This window comes from Vombatus ursinus, unplaced genomic scaffold (assembly GCF_900497805.2).
Source record: "Vombatus ursinus unplaced genomic scaffold, bare-nosed wombat genome assembly UNPS02014818.1, whole genome shotgun sequence".
Classification (NCBI taxonomy): Eukaryota; Metazoa; Chordata; class Mammalia; order Diprotodontia; family Vombatidae; genus Vombatus; species Vombatus ursinus.
This window is the reverse complement of record NW_020954596.1, coordinates 16,080,598-16,098,191: the sequence shown is the minus strand read 5'-3', so window position 1 is coordinate 16,098,191 and position 17,594 is coordinate 16,080,598. Positions and strand designations below refer to the sequence as shown.

At 41.3% G+C, this 17,594-nt stretch overlaps 1 protein-coding gene across 6 annotated transcripts in view; it reads right to left on the bottom strand.

The window, feature by feature from the left end:
• Positions 1-17,594, bottom strand: part of PPP2R2C (protein phosphatase 2 regulatory subunit Bgamma) — a 413,824-nt gene that overhangs the window by 22,158 nt on the left and 374,072 nt on the right. The gene's annotated exons all lie outside the window — the stretch shown is intronic.

Sequence of the window (17,594 nt, the reverse complement as noted above, 5' to 3'; positions counted from 1 at the left end):
GAACTGTGCTTTTTCTCCAAGTTGTATCTCCATCAGTGTCTGGCACAGTATTCTGCACACAATTGAAAGGCCTAATCCCTAGGGTCTTTATCAATGACCTAGGTCTTACCATCCTATAAAAGCTTCCAAAAGAGTTGTCCAAAAACGGAATGGGCTGCCTCAAGGAGTACTAAGTTTCCCGTCATTAAAGGTCTCTAACTAGAGGACATGACCCTGGATGATATTATCCTCCTGTACATGATTTAAGGCTCTCCTATGAACTACCTCCTTGGATCCTCTCCTTGAGAAGGAAGGGCAGCTTAATGTAGCATCCAAGAGGCAGGGACCATGGAGGTCATCTGGGCCAAGATCCTCATCTGACTGATGGGGAAACGTGGGTCTCAAATTCAGAGTTCCCAAAGCCCAGTTCAGTATTCTTTCCATTACATGCATAACATAATCCAGGATTCCCAGGAACGACAGTGGATCAATTCCCCCAGTCTCAACCTTCCCTCCATGTTCGCTCACCGTACCTTTCCTCCTGACACTCATCCGGAGAAGCAGCCCTGGTGGAGGTAAGACATGACAACTGTCCCTGCAGGTGCAGAGCCCCTCCCTCCTCTGCAGCCACAGCTACTGAAAGCCCAGAGATGAAAGCTCTCACCACCAAAGTCCTTGGCTCCATCCAATGGCTCAACCTCAGAAACAGATATGGTTTAATGGATGGAGATAACACTTAAGAAAATGCATTAGCTTCTGCTTTGGCACTGTATTCTAATGACCATCAGGCCATTCTCCAGCTTTTAGCTCAAAGCTCCTACCTGTGTTTGTCTCCCCAGCTAGAATGTGAGCTCCTTTAGAGCAGAGTCTGGCTTACTTGTCTCTTTATACCACCAGTCCTTAGCACAGTGCTCAGCACACAGCAAGCACTTAATAAATGCTTGTTTCTTTCATTCATTTAAGAGAGGGAACAAAAAAAATTTCCTAGCAGGAACGAAACTTTCTAAATTCATAATGTTGAGAATACTTCTTATTAAAGCCCAGACAATTTAGAATTCTATAATAATAGGTTCCAGAAAATATTACATGGGGGATCCTGTGCTAGGAGCTGGAGGAGATACCAAGATGAAGAAGACAGAGTTATGGGCTCATGGAGTTGACGTACTAAATATGAATGACTTCAGCAGTGCTGGGGACCTAATGGACATCCAACAAATATTCATAGAATGATGATGATAACGATCATAATAGTATTTATATAGAACCTGAAGATTTGCGGGGTGCTTTACAGACATCTTTCTTAACCTCACGATAACCCTGAGAAGTAGGTGCTATTATTATCTCCATTTTACAGATGAGGAAACTGAAGAAGTTAAGTGACTTGCCCAGGGTCACTCAGCCAGGAAATGTCTAAGGCAGGATCTGAACTTGGGGCCTCCTCCCAGGTCAAGCACTCTACTCATTGTACCACCTAGCCATCTCTACTTACAAATCACACTAACATTTGACAAAGGGTGTTTGCATATGCCTTGCTTCATCCTTACAAGAATTTTGTAAGGTGGGTAGTGGAGGTCTTATCCTCATTTTACAGCTGAAGAAACAGAGGCTGTAAGATAAGGACTCACCCAGTTAATAAGGGGAGGGGGCAGGATTTGAATCCAGGTCTTCTGAATCCAAGCCCCAAAGTCTTGGGACTTGGAGAACCTTGATAATGACAGGACCATTTGATGCAGATGATAAGCATGGAGGAGACCTCGTGTGGCTGAGCCCACCCTGCTGAACGTGGTGCAGAGGAAAACAAACTACTTCAAAGAGAACAACCTCTCATCTTTTGCCAGACATTTAAACAAATGCTTTTAAATAGCTCTTTTAAAATTCCCTGAGATGTTCAGCAGGGCAGATATCAGGTAATTATCTTGTCAGATTTTCAATAGGAGACTGATGAGCGCCATGCAATTATCATCTCTCACACCTCTTCCCTTGGATCTGTCCAAACTGTGTATTACAAATGGCAGAAATTCCATCCTCTTAATTATGATGTGAAGTCCCTGCTAAAGGATGGGGAGAAGGACCCAACAAGGTTTTCTTATTTATAGCTATGAAGAGTTTTCAACTCACTTCTGAATTTCAAGGCTGTCAGGAAGTTGGCTTTTTAAATCCATCACAGTTGGCACATGGAAAACATTTTAGCTCTCCCTTTATGGGGGGGAAACCCACCATAGCACATGCTCTTAAATTATTTTCCCCTTGAGTCCCAGGCCGTGGGCACTTAGGGTGGGGGATATGGGGGGGGGGGACTAAGAACTGGAACTTGAACACCTGGGCTGGGACTAAGGTGAATGGAAACAGCTGAGTGTGGACTGGCGTCAAGGAATCTGGGTCTTTGACCTAATCCTGCCATGCACATCATAGGCAACTTTGGACTAGTTGCTTTCCCCCTGGGAGCACTGTGACCTTCAGGATTCAGCATTGTTGTCGTTTTAATCTTTGAAAAATGAGATGCTTGAAAGTAGGCCCTGGTACAATGAAAAGTACACTGGGTTTGAAGTCAGAGACTCTGTGTGACTGCGAGCAAGTCCCTCCCCCTCTCAGGGCCTCAGTTTCCTTATCTGTAAAATGAGGATAGTTACTTGTATTCTCTCCCTAACTCCAGGATTGGTGTCAGGAAAGGTATTCACAAATCCTAAAGCATTATATAAATGTGATCAATTACTTGTGACGATAACTACGAACTCCAAGCTTTTCTAGATTCTCTACCTGATGGTGCCTTCCCCACCAAATATTCTGGTAGCTACTTGTTATGTTTTGTTTTAAACCTGGTTCCGTTGCTTAATTTTTTAAATTAAATTTTAATTTATTTTTACTTGCCAATTTCCTTGTATCGATTTTTCCTTGTTTCAATTTCCTTGCATACTTAGATGTACAATCACGTTCTCTCTCCCCTCGGCTAGACTGTGAATCCTTGAGGCCAGGGATCATTTCACGTTTGTCTTTGCACCACTGGCCCCTTGAATAAATGCTCTGAACGTAATAGGTATTGTTTGACAGATTCTAACTCTAAGATTCTTTGACTATGAGAAATCGTGAGATTGTCCACAATCCTACAACTGTAGGATTTGTTTGAAATTCTAGTCAGGTTAAGTTCATGATTAACAACAACAACAACAACAACAATAATACTTAGAATGTATTTAGTGCAAAGCACATAACGAAATTATCTCATTTTATCCTCAGAACAACCCTGAGAGGTAGGTAGGCGCCATTATACTATCTCTATAAGGGGAAATGGAGGTAGGCAGCAGTTAAGTGACCTTTCCCAGGATGACACAGCTAAAAAGTGTCTAAGGCCGCATTTGAACTCAGGTCTTCCTAACTCCAGGCTCAGTGCTCTATGTACTGTGCCACCCGGCCACCTAGATACCTGACTCCACTGGGTGGGTAATGAACTTCAAAGAATCTCTTAAATCCCAACAAAGGGAAAAGAAGAAGACTGTACTGTGAGAGTCACCTGTGGGTCAAAGTGAGAAAAAAGGAAGTCTGGCGAAAGGGGGAAAAGGGGAAGAGGCTACAAACTGGCAGGAAACTTTTTTTTTGCCTGAAGATCTCAGGTTCTATGGCTCATGTGCTTACTTTGGCTTTTCTCTTTAATGAATCTTGGGGCAAAGGATAATTTAGTTCATAAACACAACAGAGCCAGGCCCTGCCCTTGGCTGGGAAGCTGACCAGACAAACCACCTCTTGATTGATTCATTAGCCTTCTGGACCAGCTGAAGGGCACCCCAGGCTACTGCCTCAACACTACCAGCCTTTCTCCAATTCACAGCAACACGGTCGATTGGGCAGCTGGGGGTCGTACCAACACAAATTGTGGGCCTTGAACCTTATCATCACCAGACCTCACTCTTAATCATCCTAGACTCATTCCCCCATAGCTAAAATACTTCCACCCTCTGTTATTCCCCCCATCCCTGTGAACCCCTAGCTACAGATGAGCAATCCTGCTCCCCAACTTCAGGCTTTGACTCACTCATTCCTATCCCCCTCAAGCCTCTCCCTTGCCCCAATCCAACATTTCCCACTCCAGATGTGCTCACCTGCTCCATAATTAACAAGCTTGTGTTCATCTTAAACCTCATTCTTTTTCATTCCTTCCATCTTTTGGTAGGTACTATAGCTATTATTCCCATTTTACAGATGAGGAATCTGAGGCTTAGAGAAATTAAGTGACTAGCCCATGGTCACACAACTAGGAAATGTCAAAGGAGAGACTTGAACCTAGCTGTCTCCCTGCTTCATGTCAGCAGAGACAATATTCTTCCCACTGAATCACCCTGCATTGTTGCATTCTAGAAGTTGATGTCTAATAAGGAAGGAGATAAAACAAAAAATGATAAAGATTATACCAATTAAAATACAATAAGGGCATAGGAAGAAAAAAAATCTCTCAGACCAGAAGAAGAAGAGGTCCCATTTAGCCACTGGGAGGAAGGAGTAGAATAAGAAAAAGCATGGTCATTGGTTTCCTTCATCCTCGGAGCTCTTCTTTTCACACTCTCTCCAGGAAAACCTAGCTCTCTCCAAAAAGAATGCATCACTGGCCACCCCTCTAGTACTGGGTGCACTTCTTCCCTACGTCTCCCCAGACAGGAGTCTAGGATATAAAACCTGGCATAGCCCTTGCCCCCCACAGCCACTTCTGGACCCTCCATCTGCCACCATCACCAGCAATCCCCCCTCCTCTGAGGCTCACTCCATCTGTCTGTTTCACCCTGTCCAGATCCTGGTAGCGGTTATCTGGCACCTCCTGCTTCACTCTTACTATTTTCTCGAGGGGTTCAGGACCTAGCTGACAGTCTTTCTTTCCAAGCCAACCCCTCCTCTCTTACTTCAGGACTTCACTGTTCGTTCAAGTTCTCTGGCCTCTCAATTTATCAACCTGTACAACTTCGATAGCTAACCACTTCACTCTATGTCAGCCACCCAAAGGGATGGGTAGTCTTATCACACTGCATTTTGTATTACACTCACTATACTATCTGTTGTTTCTTCCCTTCACCCTCTGTCCTCCATTAGACTGGAAGCTCCTTTGAACCAAAGACTATGTTTTAAACACACACACACACATACATGTATGTGTACATGTGCATATATGTTTTTATACACATATATTTGCATATGCATGTATATACACACATATTTACATATACACAGTTCCCATGTTCATATGTAATTATTTCAAGGCTTTGGCAGTGAAAAAATTGTTTTGGCCGAGTTGTTTTTTCCCCCACTCAACTTTATCCAAAATGATCTAAATAGTCATATCTCTAGATTTCTGGGGCATTTGAAAAAAAAATGGCACCAAGGAGCCTTGGAGTAGCTAGTTAGCACAATGGATAGAGCACTGGGATTGGAGTCAGGAGGATATGAGTTCAAATCCAGTCACAGACACTTACTAGCTGTGTGAGCCTGGGCAAATAAGCCACTTAGCACTGTTTGCCTCAGTTTCCTCCTCTGTAAAATGATCAGGAGAAGGTAATGGCCAAGATACCACTAAGAAAACCCCAAATGGGGTGACAAAGAATCAGACATGACTGAAATGACTGAACAATAACAAAAGTGATCTTGCATTGGGTTTAGGAAAGCATTTAAACCTCACCCACTTGTCAAAGATCACTATGAATCATGCAATTGTTTTCTAAACCATTAATGCCATATCTATTTAAGCAGGGCGTACCATCATGCCTTGTATGTGGCAAAATATCTTAATCTGTTCAATCTGGATGTCACTGTTCCAAGTCCAGTTCTGAAGGGAATGGGGCATAAGACCTAGAGCCAGAAGGGACTGTGGAGGTCAGCTAGACCAAGACCCTCAACTTACTGAGATCCACCAGACTGGTTAAGTGACTTGGCCACCATCGCTGAGGTAGTAAGCAGCAAAGCCAAAGATTCAAACCTAGGTCATACTTTATACTGGGAGTAGATGGGAATAAAAGAAAATAAATGCTTGTCAATTGAAAAAAAAACAACAAAATAAAAAAGGAAGAATCCATAGGCCATGAGGAGAGTCAAATCCATAGCTAAGGATCAATGGAAATATGTCACAGGACCGACATGTTAAAATGGAAATATTTGTCCATGTCAGAAAATTTCTTCATTTTAAGGCCTGAAAATCAAATTAAAGGAGCCACAGAATAAAAAAATGAGGCCATAAGTTCTTAATCTTTTTTGAGTCTAGACCATCTGCCCCCCACACTTTGGTCATCTGGTGAAAACTATGGGCTCCTTCTCCAAATAATGTTTTTCAATGCTGAAAATAAAATACATAGGATAACAGATGAAGCCAATTACAATGAAATACAGTCACACGGTTATCAAAATAGTTGTACATTTAAAACATCAAAATATTTAGAAAGCAAGTTCACAGTCCTCAGGTTAAGAACCCCTGGATTGGATGAAAGAACTGTTAAAGAACATGATAACAATAATCACTGGTATTTATATAGTGCTTTATCAATGCAGTCAATGACATTGCACGGCTACATAGAAATCATCTCATCTAGCTTCATTTTACAAATGAGGAAACTGAGGCCCAACAAGGTTGAAGTAACTTGGTCAGGTTCACAAAACAGCATGGCACTAGGGCAAGGGGACCTCTCTGGACCAGAAGCCCTAGGTTTGAAATCTGGCTCTTCTACTTACAGCCTACATGACCTTACAGAAGTTGTTCAACCTCTCTGGTCTTTAGTTTCCTCATACGTAAGGTAAGAGGTTTGCAACCTCAGTATAAGAGCTAGGATTCCAACCCAGATCTCCTGCTTCCAAATCTGGTTTTCTTTACAGGTTGCTTTTTGAAATGGTTATAAAGGGATATTTAGGGGAAAATATAAATATATATCTACATACACATATATTTACATTTTATAATATATTTCTGTGAAACGACTGGTAACAAAAATTTCATTTTCCAAAATACAATGAAAGGGCATTCTTTTTTGAGCCCCCCAATCTCCTGCTCCCCCAGCCCTGCATTTATAAAAGATAACAAGGTCTCTGCAATAATTGATTAAATAACAAAGAGAATTTTGCAGTAATTATTTGCTGCCAAGAGTTTAAAGAAACACCTTTCAGAATCGTATATCATTTGTGACTGATTCAATTGTATGATTTTTCCCTCTGATTATTTGAAAGTTGTTGGGATATGAATCAGTAGGAGTCTTCCTCTGATTAAATTTGAATGATTTTTGCATAATTAAGGAGTTCATGACACTCTCTATTTCCTTAGCAACAGTTTCTTGTTCTCATTAGGCATTTTATAGCACCATCATCTCCAAGGGCTGGAGAGCAAGAGTTTTGCTCCACTCCCTGGGTGGGTGTGAAATGGTCCTCGTACATCTTTAGCAATGGCTATGATTAAAGAATGGGGGGAAGAAAGGACAATTATAGGAGGTGGGCTCCAGGGGGTCAGGATGAATTTCTGGATGACTGTATTTTCCTTAATCAAGCTCCTACTTATATTTCTAGTCTCATCTCTCACTACTCCCCTAAACATAACCTATATTCCAGCTATACTGGGCCCCTGATGTTTTCTGAATGAAATCCCACTAATGGACATTTGCTCAGACTATTCTGTATGCCTGGAATGCCTTCCTTCTACTTCCTTGCCTGTTGAATTCCTTCCCTATCTTTTGAAGTCCAATGTAAATGCTACCTCTGACAGGAAACCTTGCTTTGCACTCCCTTAATAGATTTATCATACATATATCATTGTGTGTATTGTCTTATCCTATTAGACTGCATGCTTCATGAGAACACAGATAGTCTCATCTGTTTCTTTATATCTTGAGTATAGGACCTGGATTCAAATCTCCCCTCTCCTACTTACTACCTGTGTGTTTACTTCCTAGAATTCAGAACCACCTCCTAAGTGATATTTAATTCTGCTCTAGAACAATTAAACAATACTAAGGTCCTCCTCAACCTTTACCCCTCACCCTCTGGCCATCTATTGCCACCCTCTCAACAGTAACGGTACCTTTTCCCAACCCCTGTGGTGGCCACCCTCCTGGTGCCACTGCTCAAACAGCCTAAAAACATTGCTACATTCTATAACTATGTATCTCCTTGCCATTACTAGAGGGCAAAAGAGCCCCCACCAGAGTACTTCCATAAAACCTGTCATGGGACTTTGTAGAGTAGTTCAACTCAGGCCAATATTGTAGTAACAGAAGTCATGCCTTCCTCAATTATACTTTGAAAACTTCCTAATTACCTTCGACTTACTCAGCTTGAGGGTCACCTAGATGAATGAAATCTTTCCTGATCCTCACCTACACACACACACACACACACACACACACACACACACACACATATTTTATATATATATTCCTATGTAAATACATGCTATCTCTCTTGATGGAACAGAACCTCCTGGAGGATAGGGGTTGGTTTTGTTTTTTGGTTGGTTGGTTTTTTGTTTTTTGGTTGGTTGGTTTTTTGTTTTTTGTTTTTTGGTTGGTTGTTTATTTTTTCTCTTTGTATCCCTAGAGCCCAGTACCACACCTGACACACAGCACTTAATAAATATTGACTGACTGATAGAAATAACAGAGCTAGGAGTCATAGGTTATGGTTTTATATCTGGAAAGAACCTTGGAAATGATCTAGTCCATTCCCATCATTTTACAAATGAGGTTCAGAAGTTTGAAGGGACTCGTTCAAGGTCGCCGAGCAAAAGAACAAGAATCCAGTGCTTCTGCCACTAGTTCAAGATCCAGGCTCTAGTTCAAATCCTACCACGTGATGCTAGGCAAATCACTGAATAATCTCTCTGAGCCTCAGTTTCCTCAACTGTAAAATGGGGCTAATAATACCCACACCACCAGTCTTTCCATGCTTTTGTACAAAAAAGGCTCTAAATTGTGACAATAAATCTTATTGACAATAAATATTATTATTGTCACTAAGCACACTTCTGGAGGGATATCACATGAAATAGGGACAAATATGACTTGTCTTATTTACTGCATCCATTTGTGATACCAGAAAATCCCACTTTCCCTAACATATAGGAATTTATTTTGTAATAAGTCAAGCCTGAGATAGGATTTAGACCTGGAATGTACTTTACAGATCATACCCCTTTATTTTCTCTCTCTCTCTCTCTCTCTCTCTCTCTCTCTCTGTGTGTTTGTTTATTGTTAAAATATTTATTTTAAAATGCAATTGTTTTGCATGCCTTATTGCACATATATCTGTTAACATTCTGTGGTTTGGGACTTGAATAAATTTGCCACAATGCTTTTTAAAGTCAGTTCAAATTATACAAATCAAATTCCTCTTGTCAGTTCTTACATAAAGTAGTTGTCTAAAACAATCTATATTTAAAAAAATAAACATTACCACCATAGAATTTGTGTGTGTAAGCACACAAGATTTGATCAATTTTTTACATCACCTGATGAGTCAGGAGAGCTCTTCACCGTAGGTGGATATACATTGGCAACCCCTTTATTTTACCAGGTAGTGAAACTGAACCCTGGAAAGGAAAGGTGACTTGCCCAAGGTCACAATGTGACTCAGTAGCAGAGCCACTGCAGAGATCTAGACCTTCAGCAGACAGTTCATAGGGTGTGCAGGGGTTTTCAGATCTAAATTCACTTCTTTCTGCCTCCCTGTCTGCCTTCCAAATGGCTGGCAGCCTTGACATTGACCTTGTACCAATGAGTCTGGAGTTTCCTTATCCTTTCTCAGGCTTCCCTGTATCCTCAATCTCCAGTATTTTCCTGTTTGCATGTTGTTTCTCCTATTAGAATGTGAGCTCTTTTGGCCATTCCTTGTACCCCTCCCACACCTCCACCTGTTGAAATGCTCTTCCTTTAAATCCAGCTCAGATGCCAGCTCACAGTCCCCTTTGAGCACCCTCATTGTCCAGTTGGCCTATCTGTCCTTGATTTTTCTTAAGAACATTTTTTCTTGGTTCTCTCCTGTTACCCCTACTATATTCTGCCTAGCACCATATTTGTTTATGTACATGTAGTAATCTCTCTAGTAGATGGTAAACTCCTTGAAAGAAGGGGCTGTCATTTTTCATCTTTGCATCCCTACCATCAGTGTAGGGTGTTGTACAAAGTAGGTCTTAAATAGTGAATTTAATTTCTTATTCAACATTATCAAAGACCCGTTGCTAAGTGGAGTTATTCTATAAGCAGCACTGGACTTGAATTCAAATTCTACTCTCCTTCACTTATTAGCTGAATGCCAATGGACAAGTCCTTTAACTTCTCTTTGGCTTCAGTTTCCCTATCTATAAAATGAAGGAGTTAGACTAGATGAGGTTTAGAGTCCCTTTGATTTCTAAGATTCTATGCTCTAAGGTCCTTTCAAGCTTTAACCTTCGACAGATGAATAGAGCAATAATTAAGCACTTGCTATATACCAAGGGGGAACAAATATAAGAAAGCATTAGTCACTGCCCTCAAGGAGCTCACATTCTAGTATAGGAAATCAACAAAGGGGAGTTGGAATGGGGTAAGGGGTAGTGTACAGTTATATTCTAGGTGGCATGGTTTGGAGCCAGTGACCAAGAAGTGAGGCGAAGGCTACTCCCCTATCAGAGCCTAGAATGGTTCCCGGTGAATCAATGATCAAATGAGCTGGTTCCAAGTCCCCACTTAATTACAAGAATATCCCTTCCTCACTGTGCCCTTTCTCTCCTACTGCCTTTCCTTCAATTACAATCTTTTTTGTTCCAGTCATAGAATGAAAACACCTGTGTGAGGATGGAGACAGTAATTCAAGGCAAAATTCTTACATGGAAAGATAAGGTCTCCTTCCTTCTCTGCCACCCCACAATAGCTGTCATTCATATTGAAAGGTCAATATTAATTAGCAAAACCAGCCTAGGACCATCTGTCACAGACTTTTTTGTGTGTCTGGCAACTCTTTGTTTGAATGGCAGAATAATCTTTATCAGTTACAGAGAGTACAAGACTGACTTGCTCCCTAGGTCCCATGGGAAACAGGCTGGATTAAGACAGGATGACTGAGGGACTATAGGTTTTCAGTATGGAAGAGGATTCACCCTGTACACTTTCTAGATGCCTAGTTGCTGATGAGGGACAGTTCACTGTAGACTGTTTCTACTGATGGAGGCATGGAAACTGTGTCCTAATGAATCTACTACTGTTCAGCCATGACCATTCTTTGGGATGCTGCCTACACCATTCATAGATTCATTGGATCGTAGATGGAAAGCTGGAGAGACCACAGAAACCATCTGGTCCTAATTCTTCTTTTTGTAGATTAGAACCCTGAGGTTCTCCTTAAGAGACTCATCCAAGGTTGATACAGTTAATAAACATCAACAACACCTTCTCTTCTGGCCTTTTGTCCCTAATGGCAAAACTCTTACCAGATGAGCTTCTACATTTCATTGAACATCTAGGGTTCTTTCCATTATACTAAACTGCCTCCTTTTGGGAAGATTCTGGTTCTTAAGGAGTACTCACTAATGCCCAGGATTTTTTTTTCCCCTTAAGTTCAGCTCTAAGAACTTCTATCCATGTTTTTCAAAGAAATATAAAGGTCACCAATAAAGAAAAAGAATACAGATCAAATTTTTTCAACAACCAAGATGACAATTTTTTAAATAGCTACCCTGAGGCAAAACAGCTTTTAGGCACTTGCTGTGAGCATATGGGAGGAATGAGATTTTATTCAAGTACCACCTGTTTAGGGACAATTAAAGGGAAAAGAAAAGTAAGCAATTCCATAGACATAGCAATGTAGTTGCCTTGGTTGTCTGCTCAGATTCATTCCATGCCCACCAAGTGTAAAGTGCTATGCTGGGTATAGAATTAGAGCTGGTCCTACTTCCTGGCTAAAATTCAAATAGAATGCAAATGTCTCCTACATAAGGAACAGACCACATTCCAGAAGCCATCACAGAATCATGGGATTTTGAGCTGGAAGGGACCTTGGGCATCAGTTACTCATCTTACCGATGACAAAATGGAGGTGCTCATGGGACTTTGGCTCTAGGCTTAGGTAATCTCAGACCCAGTCTCCTTTCTTCTGTTCTGACCTCCAAGAGAAGGAAAGAGAAAGGAAGGGAGGAAAAGCAGAAGGATCGCCCAGGTAATCAAAGTTTGAGCAAGCCAATTTCAGACAAATGAGATCATGGCTAAAAGGGATTTTGGAGGGCACCGAGTCCAACTCTATCATTTTATAGTTGAGGAAACTAAGGTCCAGGGAGAATGTTAAGTGATTCGCCTAGGGTCACACAGCTAGTAAGCGTCTGAGGCAGGATTTTAATCCAAGTCTTCCTGATGCCAAGCTCAGTGCCCTATGCACTACACAATGCTATCTGGAAGATAATACTCTTTCACCTGTAGAGGTATACTTGTAAAATGTATGGAAAATGCAGGTGCACAGCATCCCTCCCAGAATGCTTCTCTTCCTCCCAGAATCAGGTCAAGTTATCATCTTCCTGACTGTCCCTCTCCCCACAATGACTAGTGCCCTCCTTTCCTATTTCATATTTATGCCCTGAATTAGTTCTTTGGATATTTATACATATCCTTGTTGTCTTCTCTTGTCAGAATGTAAGCTCCAAGACAGTAGGTATTGTTTCATTCTTTAAACTTGTATCCCCAGTGCTCAGCATAGTGTCTGATGCATATCTGGTACTTAATAAATGCCTGTTGATTGACTTATGATCCCAAGAGGTGGCACAGACTTACATCAGAAATAACTCTTTATCTAGCCTCACTAGGGATTGAGGCAACTCTTCAGGAAACTAAAGTATCCCTTTTTAAATACTCTTAAAGATATTAACTGTCTTGGATGGAAGTCCTAAATGCATCAGTACTTCTTTGGCACATTAAGAACTTATATAGAATCTTGGAATTTTAAAGTTTGGGGTGGGAATGGGGCGGGGGGGTGTGTTTATCTCAGAGTTTGTCATAACTAACCTTCTAATTTGAGAGTTGTCAAAGGTCACATATCATTAATAAATGGTGGCTCTGGCCCAAGAAGCAAGGCATTCCAATTCACAATCCACTGCTTCAACCCATTACAATTCTCTCAGATCCCTGCTGCTTTTTTCCATCCCCTTCCCCTCACAATTCATAATTTCACTTTCCTTTTACCTCTTAGCTCTTTAAATTAATGCAAGTCTTTCTTACATTAAGAAGGATCATTCAGAACAACAACAACAACAACAAAAAGATGGAAAGATTTTCTGTTTGAAGAATAAAGCCCACTTCTGGGGTAATGTAAGTGCCCGTGCCAGCAGAGGGCGAACATAGGCCTCCAGATCCTAGAATAGGGCTATCAAGTAAGGAAGCCGATCTGCGTAACCTTCCCCAGGTACCACCACAATCATGAGATTTGTTTACTCCAAAACCTTCAGTGGCTTTCCATCTAGTTATAAACTTGGTGAGACCAGGACAATGTAGGAACTAAGTTATAAGCCTCATTTCCCCTGATCCACCCCTACACAGATAGAGAATGAGGCAGTATGTGTGTATGTGCCAGAGGTGTTGGAGAGAATGTTTGTGCATTTATTTTTGCAATATCTTTGCAGTAAATAGTCCTTTATAAAAGTGAATCGATGTGGTTAAATGGAACTTAGGGCACTAGTCACCGTTCCCTAACAAGTCTTGCCATTGGACTTACATGACTCTGGAGGAGAGAGTGTGGCTGATGACTTTGCTCTGCCCCACTCACATCCAATTCATGCACAAGTCAAGACATCACCCTCATGATGTCATTTGTCCTCTTTAAGAATGAAGGACAAACAACAAGAAGTGGGGAAACACATCTAATGGGGGCTTAAGCTGATGGTAGCAGAGAAGAAGTTGTCCCAAAGCCCTCAGGCTCTGCTGGAACCCCCAAGGGCAGATAGAACAGCTTGGCTCACACAGACAGGACCAGAGTGTGTCTGCCCTACAACAGCATTTTATTAAAAAGAAGTGGGGAAAAAAACTCTGTTTTAAAAATACTGTCGACCCAAAGCAATACCATAAACTGCTTCTAGGAATGCTGAAAATATTTCCTAATGGGGAACTGTGCAGTCTCTGTTCAGGTGTCCCTTTAAAAACTACAAGGTCGAACCAATATGCACATCCTAAGATGAGCTTGATCAATGGGTCTATTAACCAAAACCATTAATTAGTGAGGAGATTGATTTCTCTATTTCTCATCTCCTCAACTGACACTTGACTTTCTTACTTGGACAGTGGCATCCTGTGGGAATTGTCACACTCAATTCTCTTGAAGTCTCAGGCTTGGAGGTGACTCTCCCTTCTCTTTATCTCCTAGCTTTTCAGTGTCTATGCTCTGCCTCCGCCTGGTAATTTGCCTCCCCCCTCCAAATGGTAGGGCTCCTGGCTGATTCAGTGTGCTTAGAAGGTATTCAATCATTCTAGTGGCATCCTACCTGCCCCATCCTAAACAGTATTACTATAGGTTTGGAGAGCAAAAGGCATGGCAGGCAGTATCAGAAAGCTGGACCTATATAAGACAGTATCAGGAACTGACATATTGAGTCTGAGTTTTTTCAATATACTGTTTCTATTTGACCAAAAGATTTTTTTTCCTTTATGTTTTGAGATGTTCCCTCCGGAGTTCTACTTGACAGTGAGGCAGACATTGAAAATGATTCAACATTAAAAGGGCAGATCGTCTTATTTTTGTTCCCTATTTGCCAGTCTTCAACTCTGAGTGGAGGTGGGAGACGATGTCAACTGGGTCTACACAAAAGAAACCCAAGGTCACTAGCAAGGTCCAGAGGAGTTTGGAAGATTTAAAGGCAAACAAATCATCCACAAAGTAATAAGCAAATCGATTCCTGCTAGTTTTTGTTTTTATCTAAGCTGTTCTGGGAAAGACATAGAGAATACTCAAAGGATGATGATGATGATAATGATGATGATGATGATGATGATGATGATGATGATGATGACGATGGTGATGATGATGGTGATGGTGATGATGATCCAATAAATAACTAGTACCTTTTAAGATTTAGAAAGCACTTTATATCTCATTTGTTCTTCACAATAACATTCACAAGTTAGATGTTGTTATTATCCTCATTTTAAAGATGAGGTAACTGAGGTTAAAAATTTTTTCCCTGGCTCACAGAGCTAGGAAATGCTCAGTTATTCCTAACTCCAAGTCCAGAGTCCTATCCATTATGCAATGTTGCTGTATCAATCAGCAAAACCAAGGAAGAAATGTATTTTGGGGGAGACTTAGAGCATTAATGGCTGGCTGCTTAGTAGGTATAAGGGAAAAGACAAGTGTAGAACCAAACACTCCCTAAGAAGCCAAAGATAAGTATGACAGAAAGAGAAGCTGTCAATGATCACAGGGAAACCTCTCACCAAAGGGATCTCCTAATCAAAGAAAGGATAAAACAAATAGGAACATCAGTTCGCTTGTCCTTCCAACTAGAGGAAAGAATAAATATTCATATTTTTATAACAGGAATTTTTCAGTTTATAAAATGCTTTGCTCAGGACTCTGTGATGTTGGCAATGTGAGTACAATTATTTCTACTTTACAGATAATCTGAGGCCCAAGGAAATGATGGGATTAGCACAGAGTCATAAAGTTAAAAGTGTCGGAACCCAGAAATCAAATCTAAGTCTTCAGAATCTACCTCTCTTTCCTTGTCACCATAATGTTTTAAGAATAGGGAATGTTTTTAATGTCTTTATACTCCTCATAATTCCCTGCATGTTATAGGGGGTTAATACATAGTCACTGACTGACAGACAATGGTGCCAACCAAGCATTAACAAAGTACTTTATAATTTCTCCAAAACACTTTCACAATAATTGTCTCCATTGAAACTCACAACGATCTTGTGAAATGATCAGGGCAAGTTTTATTATGCTTATTTCAGAATTGGAAATTGAGGCTCAGAATGGTTAAGTGACTAGCCTACAGTCACACAACAGTCCATTTGCCTTGATTCCACGTTCACAGAAGAAGGACTTGAGCACTATGCCTTGAAGGATAGGGTAACATATGGAGACATCTGGCTCAAGCCCCAAAATAAAGAGCTCAACCAATTATGGGGTGTATTGCAGTTGCTTTGGGGAGGGGGGATGGCTTAGACCTGATGGCAAATCAGATCCTTTGTACCTGAAATTCTGTGGGATTCTGTGACTCCAGAGCAGCTTTCTGCTTTCCTATTTTTAGCCTATGCTTTATTTGTGGTCCTGTAGCTTCCCTGCTTATCACAGCACATGCCTCTTGGTGGGTTCAGCTGAGCCAGCATGTTCCTGCCCCCTATTATGTCATCCGGGTTCTATAAACTGACCTTATCAGTGCTTATCGACCTCAAAGAGCCTGACTCCAGGTCCAAGTAGCCTTGTTACATTAAATGGCTATTTTCTAACTCATGGGTCTGGAAAATGGGGTTTAATCAATATTCATTCGGCCCTGCTTCCCCTCCAGGCATAAAATGCTTTCTCTTCCTTGTAAGAGAGCCAAGCATTTTACCTCCCATCCCAGTCAGTTGCGATTAGAGGTTGGTTCTGAGTCAGAGGGAAAAGGGTCTGGCTTTGGAGAAGAGGCAAAGATATGCAGTGGGAAGACCCATAGTCTAGAATCTGAGAAATACTTTATTTAGTCCCAGGTCTTCCACCACCAACTTGCTGTGTGACTGTGTGTAAATAACTTCCTCTTTCTGAGTCTCAGTTTCCTCATCTGGAAAACAAGGGAGTTGGACAAGATGGCCTAACAATGTTAGGTAGGCATGCCCCCCAAGCACCTATCTGTAAGAACTAGACACTACAAGCAAGTTATGTAAAGAATGGGTGGAGAAGAAGGGAGGGAGGGTGTGTCAGAATAACCTTCCCAGGGTGCTCCTGCTTAGCTGTCAATGCTAGTGACTACACTTGATAGTGCACAGGAAAGAGTGCTGGAGTTAGAGTCAGAGGTGATAGTTCAGTTGTTTTTGGTCATGTCCAACTCTTCATGACTCCATTTTTGTTTTATTTTGTTTCGTTTTAACAAAGATGTTGGAGTGGTTTGCCATTCCCTTCTCCAGCTCATTTTACAGATGGGGAAACTGAGACAAACACAGTTAAGTGACTTGTCCAGGGTCACACAGCTCGTGAGTGAGGTCATATTTGAACTCAGGTCTTTCTGACTCTAGGCCAAGTGCTCCATCTACTGTGCCACTGAGGGGATCTGTATTCAAATCTTTTGGTCCTTTTAATCTGTGTGAGCATGATGAAGTCACTTAACCTGAATCTCAGTTTTCTCAGACGTAAGGTGAGAAGATTGAACTAGAAGACCTTTATGGTCTTTTAAAGTTCTAAATCTATGATCTATGAACTCCTGTCATTGAACAAAATAGAATAAGTATTTATTAAGTGCTTATTACTGTACTGTCAGAGACTGGGGATGCAAATACAAGAGTGAGACGGGCCTTGCAGTCAATTGACCTGCCCTTTTCCAGAAGCAATGGTAATACTTACGTGCCTAACACATGAGATGGAAAGAGAGGTGGGGCTGGGAGAATGCAGAGGGGTTATGATGTAATGTCAAGATGGTTTGGCTGGATGGGACAAGATGCATGGCCTGATCTAGG